We start from the raw sequence: 7,360 nt of genomic DNA on the forward strand, positions 1-7,360 counted from the left end.
GCCACTTTGGGCTTCTATAGCAATGAATACCCAAGGACTTACTTCCTGGAACATTTGTAATGTTAATAGACCTTCAGGGTCCCTAAACATTCTGTAAAAGATAACTTGCTGGATCTTTGGGGTTCTCACAGGACACAGAGTATTTCAGTTAGAAGGTTCTAAGGCCAAACTAATATAAACAAAGATCACAGAGTCCTGGGGTTGGGGGGGACATAAGGAAGAGGTTAGCAGGCCAAACTCCCCCATAATCACACCGGCAGTCCTCATTAAAACAAGGATGACTTAGATGGTGTTTGTCTTAGTTAAGGTTTCTGTTGATGCAACAAAACACCATGACCAAAAAGCAAGTTCGGGAGGAAAGGGTTTATTTGACCAGGGAGATAAGCCTACCTGAGAGTCGAAATTCAAGAATGTGGTGTTCAGTATGGAAGAGGGAATGGTGGTCACATAGCACACAGCCATTACTGTTGCAGTAACACCAGGAGTTGAGTGCTGCATTCCAATGCAGAAGATTGGTGTTGCAGAGGCTCCTTGCTCAGGCCGAAGTTTAACTGTTTCTTGGCAGCTGAAGGCTTCTCCTGACCCTTGGTCCTCCACTACCAGCTTACTGCACATCTGCACATCTTGGCTGAGGTGAAGTTAGAATTCCTCTAGAGCTGTCTATTTCTGAGCTACCCAGAGGTCACGAGGTCAGCTATAATCAGACTCATCCATTCATCTAAACAAAGTGCTCTCTTCTTTTTCTGCAATGCTGGGAATTGAATTCAGGACCTTCTGCTTGCTAAAGTACTCTGCTACTAAGCTATGCCTCAAATCCAAACAAGTATCTCTTGAACAATGTCTGCATTCTAGCTCTGTGGGGGAAAGCAATGAATAGGATACAATCCATGTTACACCGCACTTACTGTCTTGCAGACAGTAACTAGCTAACTGGACAATTAGGATTTCTTATACCTATTTGTGATCTAATGAGCTACTGGATTATGAGAAAGTTTTTCAAGTAATGGCCCAGTTTGATTTGGGGCACCAGCAAAAGTTGTTCTTGAGAGCTGTTCCACCGATTCTAAGACGTCATCACCTGAAACACACACCATCATTGTATGTACTACTACAAAAGGAAAAATTCCCTCCAACTAAATATGACACATTGTCTTTTTAGAACTCAGAATATCCCATTTGCTTTATTTGACTTGGATTTTTATTAAATATCATTGTATGCACAACTGGGAGAAATCTTAGGGTGGGAGATCAGTTCTTCAGTTCTTTTTTTTTCTTTTATTGAAAATAGATTTTTTTCATGCAGTGTATTCTGATTATGGTTTCACCTTCCCCAATTCCTCCCAGTTCCTCTCCTTTCTTCCACCATTCGATCCATACCCTATCTGTCTCTCCATAGAAAATGAACATCTACAGAAGAATAATAAATTAAAATTAGATAAAACAAAAAAATCAGAATAGAACAAATCAAACAGAAATAAGAGCCAAATAAGAAACACAATAAATACAATCACACACACACACACACACACACACACACACACACACACACACACACACACACAGCCACACAGTGGGGGGCATCCCATAAAAACACCAAATCAGAAGCCATGATATATACTCAAAGGACCTGAAGGGGCAGGGCAGGGGGGAAGGTCCAGACACAGCATTATGAGATGCCAGCCACTGAATTCATTTTGTGTTGTCTGTCTATTGCTGGGAATGAGGCCTGCCCTCAGTGTGATTTGTATACCCAGTAAAACTCTATTAGAGAAAACTAAACTATCCCTTTGCAAGCAGTTACCAGTTGGAGGTAGTTGTTGCGTTAGGGATGGAGGTATGTGTCTACTTCTCGCAGCTCTAGGACCTCTTCTAGTATAGACACAAGCAGTCAGTCCCTGTGTATGTTGCCTAAGTCTCCATCATTTCATTATGTGCATCAGTCCTGTTGTGTTTAGAAAGTCTTGTTTTCTTTTTCTTGCTGTCCTCCATCCCCTCTGACTTTTGCACTCTTTCTGCTTCTTCTTCCACAGAGTTCTTTGAGCCCTATGGGGAGGCATTTGATGGAGACTCCATTTAGGGCTGAGTATTCCAAGGTCTCTCACTTTCTGCACACTGTCTGGCTGTCAGTTTCTGTATTTGTCTCCATCTGCTGCAGGAGGAAGCTTCTCTGATGATGGTTGAGCAAGGCACCACGGATCTATGAGTATAGCAGAATGTTGTTAGGAGTCATTTTATTGCTACAGTGCTTTATTAGACCAGGAGTACTTCGGTTTTCCCCTAGGTCAATGGCCTACCTGGTCTCAGGTTCTTGGCCACCCAAGCAGTGTCAAGTATGGATTCCATCTCTTAGACTGGGCCTTAAATCAAATCAGATAGTGGTTGGTTACTCCCGAAAACTTTATGCCACCATTGCACCAGTGTGTCTTGTAGGTAGCTCCCCATTGTAAAGGCTTTGTAGCTGGGCTGGTGTTTACCTTTCTCCTTTGGTAGCATGCAGAGTACTTTCGAGTACCATGAACACTAGTCTTTGTGTTCAATGAGTTGTGTAGGTGTTGTCTTCAGTAATAGGACCTTACTATCAGTTTGTAGTGAGCAACCAACAGCCTTGGCCATAGCCTGGATTGTTTGGGGGATTCCCATTGGACCCCTTTGGCCAACAACTTGATTAGATGGAACCCATTCTCAGTACTGGAAGATTCATTTGATAAAAAGAGATGTCCAGCTGAGGCTCTGTCTCCTCCATTATTTGGTGATTTCCTTTAGATCACCTTCATACACATATATACTTTAAGAAGCTTCTACTGTATTCAGATTTCATACAACCCCCCAAATGGTTCTTAGTTTTAGCTTTTATGCTGTATCCCCCTCTCTTATCTCCCCTCTTTCCTCCCCTCCCTGTTTAATCCTCCCATTCCATTCCTACCCCCTCCTCATTCATCCATAGCTGTCTATTCTATTTCTCCTTCCTGGGGAGATCTATCCCTCCCCCTTAGTCCCCTACTCTATACCTAACACTTGTGGTTACATGAATTGTAGCTTATTTAACCAAGACTTAACAGTTAACACACAGATATAAGTGAACACCTACCAAATTTGTCTTTCTGGGTCTGGGTTATCCCATTCAGGATGATATTTTCTAGCACCATCCATTTACCTGTAAATTTCATAGAATCATTTATTAATGATTGAGTGGTATTCCATTGTGTAAATGTAGCACATTTTCTTTAGCTATTTACAGAAATCTAGATTATTTCTAGTTCTGGGTATTATAAAGCAGAATGAGCATGGTTAAGTAAGTCCCCCTGTAGTAAGATAAGTTATTCTCTGGATATATGCCCAAGATACACCTGGATCTTGAAGTATGTTGATTACCACCTTTCTGAGGAACTGTCACATTGATTTCCACAGTGGCTGTACAAGTTCTGTTTTCTTCATTTCATTCTACTTTTTGTTTATATTTTATAGATTTTTTAATATTTTTATAGATTTCATTAATAGATTTATTCATATCCTTTTTAAGAACCTATTATATTCATAATAGCTATTTTGAATTCTTTGTGCTTCAGCTATATTGCATTTTTCCAGGCCTACTATATAGTAGCGTTGCTGGGCTGTAGTGAGGACAGATTGTCCTGGCTGTTATTGGTTGTGTTTTTACCTTGGAACCTAGGCATCAGGGTTTGGGATGCTTGTAATTTTAGGTGCTGCCATTTGGTCTTGTCTTTGCTGGTAATGCCTTTGTGAGTTGGCAGCTGAGACAAAGGGATAGGGTGGTGGAAGTCTGTAGGAGAAAGAAGATCTGGGTGATGTGCTGGGAATGGGGTCAGAGAGCATAGATAGGTTCTTAAGGAATTCCTAGAATCTCTTTATACTGAGTGCTTCTATTATTTTCATCACAGAATGGTTAATGTTGATGCTTTTTCCACACGATATCATTTTCTTCACCATTAAGAGCACTGTGATGCGATATTTCTGAAAAGAGTCCATAAAAGAACTGAAAGCCATTGGGACTGTGTTGTAAGCCAAATGTGCAATTATGCCCGAATAACCTCTTTCTGACTTTGGCTTGGAGAACGTTGCTTAATAGGTCTGATCCACCACCCTTTACTTCCCCACCACAATCGTTTACTTCTCAGGACGTACGAGAGTGAGCCACTGTGTCTTCAGGATTCACAGTCAAACCACCAGCCGCATTCTGCATGTTGTGATGAATGCTTCCACAGCTGATGTGGGCAGAGACACAAATGAACATGAGCAACAGCATCCTGACAGCTGCCAGATAACAGCCCACACCAATGGATGCACCCAGACTGAGGTACCCCAATTCAAAGTTGTTACCATGTAGACAGTATATTTGAAAACAAAACATGGTAGTTTCTAAGATGGAATCATATAGATGAGTAAAAACCAGACAAATGAGAAAGGGAGTGAGGGGGGTGTTTGGAAGAGAGAGGGACATCATTGCACAGGCCCGAGGTGACAGAGTGTGGTGCCTTCCAGGAGACTTCAAATCTTGGCTCTATATACATGTTTATTGATGCACTATTTACAGTAGCTAAGAAGTGGAACCAACCTAGACATCCATCAATAGATGAATTAATAAAGGAAACTTGGGGCATAGACACAAAGGGGTTTTATTCAGCCATAAAGAAAAATGAAATTATAACATTTGTCAGAGAATTAACAAAACTAGAAATTATTTTGCTACATGAAATAAGACAGACTACGAATATTGCACATCTTCTCTTAGCTGTGGATCCTGGATTTATAGATGTGAAACTAGAAAGAGGACCATTAAAGGGAGAAAGAGATATTAATAGGAGAAGAGTAATAGAATGCATGTGAAATGGAAGCAGAGAGAGACCACTGGAGTCAGAGTATCACTGGATCTGAGGGATGGAGATGGGTAGAAAGAGGGAATGGAGGAGGAGGTACAAAAACAAATGCCAATTAAAAACATTGCCACATACAAAATTAAAATGTTGGAGCTAATAAAAGGAGTTTATGTGGTCTCCATACATGAATGACAAAAGTTTGAGGTAATGGTCATGCTTGTTATATGATATACATATGTTGAAACATCACACTGTACTCTATAACATATGCATTGTGTGTCAGTTAAAAGCAACAGCAGGAGTTGGAGAGACAACTAATCAATTAAAATCGTGCACTGTTCTAAAGGACTGAGTTTGATTCCAGCAGCCTAATCAGTGGCTTACAACCTCCTGTAACTCAGGCTCCAAGGGATCTGCTGCCCTCTTTTGGCCTCCGTGAGCACCTGCTCTTATATGCATATACCTGCACATAAGACAACCACATATATATGCAATTAAAAAAATAAAACCCAACATCAAAAGTCATTGTGTCTGTCACACAAGAATAGAGTTAAGGCAGCCAGGGATAAGGGTAAGTCTTGTGATGACTGTGGAATTTTATTCCTGAAGCTTGGAAAGGGCTTTCAGCAAACAGTGACCAAGAAAGAGTGAAGTACAGAGCCACTGAATGGTCAGGTCTGGAGAAAGGACTGGGTGAGAGTGAGGATGATGGAGGTCAGCCAAAGGCTATGGCAGCCACACACGTAAGCTGTGAAACTGGAACACATGGCTGGACTGGTGGTGACTGAAAGAGAGAGGCACCGAGCACACTTGTCTGGAAGGCTTTTACATTCAGGTTCCATGTCCTGAGGCAGCAGACAGGGCAGCAAGACCAGAGTTAGACATGGGTGTTACACGAATTGCTGATTGATCTTACAATAAAAAAACTCGATACCAGATATTGGGATAAATGCTGAAAGATCAGAGAGACAAAGAAACAAGCCACTGCCACATCTCACCTCACCAATTCTACAAATCCTCTGACTGAAATCCTCTGAGTCCTCACCTGAAAGGCTCCAGCCAAAAAAGCCTCTCGCTGAAAGGGATGCTTCTGCCAAAGTCTTTAGTTCCTGTCTCCTCACGCCTTATATAGTTTTCTCTGCCCAGCCATCACTTCCTGAGATTAAAAACATGTGTGCTTCCCAGTATAGGTATTAAAGGTGTGTGCCACCACTGCCTGGCTCTGTTTTCTCTCCTAGACTGAGTCAATCTCATGTAGTCCAGGGTGGCTTTGAACTCACAGAGATCCTGGATCTCTGCCTCCCGAGTGCTAGGATTAAAGGTGTGTGCCACTACTGCCTGGCTTCTATGTCTAATCTAGTGGTTGTTCTGCTCTCTGATCTTCAGGTAAATTTTATTAAGGTGCACAATGTATCACCACACATGAGGACAGCACTATCTCACCTCAGCCAAGTTTCATCTGAGGTTCTGAGACACCTGATGGAGGTGCTTCATGGAAAGAAAGATGGGCAGGCCTGAAGCTCAGAGCAAAGGTGTGGAATGGAGGAACGCATCTAAGTGTTACCAGAGCATACCTGGTAAATGAAGTGAGGTGTATACAGTTTTGCCAGCACCTCCCTGGGAGATGATCTAGAGGGAGACATACTGAGGCCCAAGGCTCTGTCTTGCTACAGCACCTAGAGCTGGATGGAGGATGTTAAATCATCAGCAGAGCTGGAAGCAACAGCCACAAAAAGCGAGAAGCCAGAAGAGCAAGGATTGAACATTGCCTATTGTCTCCCTGATGGCTCCTCCAAAGTCAGTCCCAGACCCCACAGGAACTCCTTACAAAAATGGCTTCCTTCCCACTCCCATGGCACCCTTTGCCTCCTCTAGAAGGTGTTCTGTTTCTAACAAGATTAATTTCATTTTCCTTTATATGGAAGAATATATGCCCACCCATAACCTCTCAGTTTGAACAGCTTTAACCATGTTTTTGGCAAGGTCATTAATTAGAGTCCTATTTATAATACTACTCAGTGCTCCTGGGGGAAGAAAAAAAGGCCATGAAGAAGGGGGTGGGGATAAAGGAAGAGAACAAAGCAGTCTTGAGAACTTCTGCTCCGTGCAATTCAGTGTTTGATAGGAAAGTAAGAGACTCAGAGAGGCTAAATGATTCGGGCAAAGTTACTTAGATAAGGTGTTTTACTCGCAGAGCTCAGGGCTCCCAACTTTGATCTACCTGCTGGACATTTCCCTCTGGTCAATTCCTTGCAGGAAGCTCCCAAGTACCTTTGAGATGCAAGCAAATTCTCTGAGAAAGAAGACTCCAGTACTGGTTAACAGCAGAAGCGTAAACATGACCCTGATGGATGACCCCCATGAATAAATTTGTTCTCTTTTCCTCCTTTAATTATATTGGCAGGTTGGACTCTGGTAGAAATAGCTGTGGCGTGATGGATGTATTGGTGGCAATTACGTGTGAGAAGGTTTCTCTGATTGGTCCGTTTTAATGGGAACACCAGGCAGCGACTTTAACAAGGACA

The 7,360-nt window shown here is 42.2% G+C and overlaps 1 long non-coding RNA gene across 1 annotated transcript; it reads right to left on the minus strand.

The window, feature by feature from the left end:
* Nucleotides 1–1,201: 1,201 nt before the first annotated feature.
* Nucleotides 1,202–5,933, minus strand: LOC128104034 (uncharacterized). The gene is made up of 4 exons (XR_008215847.1): nt 4,144–5,933; nt 3,089–3,154; nt 2,295–2,357; nt 1,202–2,197 (listed from the first exon to the last, which is right to left on the minus strand). It is a non-coding gene; the product is annotated as an uncharacterized LOC128104034 (long non-coding RNA).
* Between the last annotated feature and the right edge of the window lie 1,427 nt (nt 5,934–7,360).

This window comes from Peromyscus californicus, unplaced genomic scaffold (assembly GCF_007827085.1).
Source record: "Peromyscus californicus insignis strain IS unplaced genomic scaffold, ASM782708v3 Scaffold_8__1_contigs__length_139910024, whole genome shotgun sequence".
Classification (NCBI taxonomy): Eukaryota; Metazoa; Chordata; class Mammalia; order Rodentia; family Cricetidae; genus Peromyscus; species Peromyscus californicus.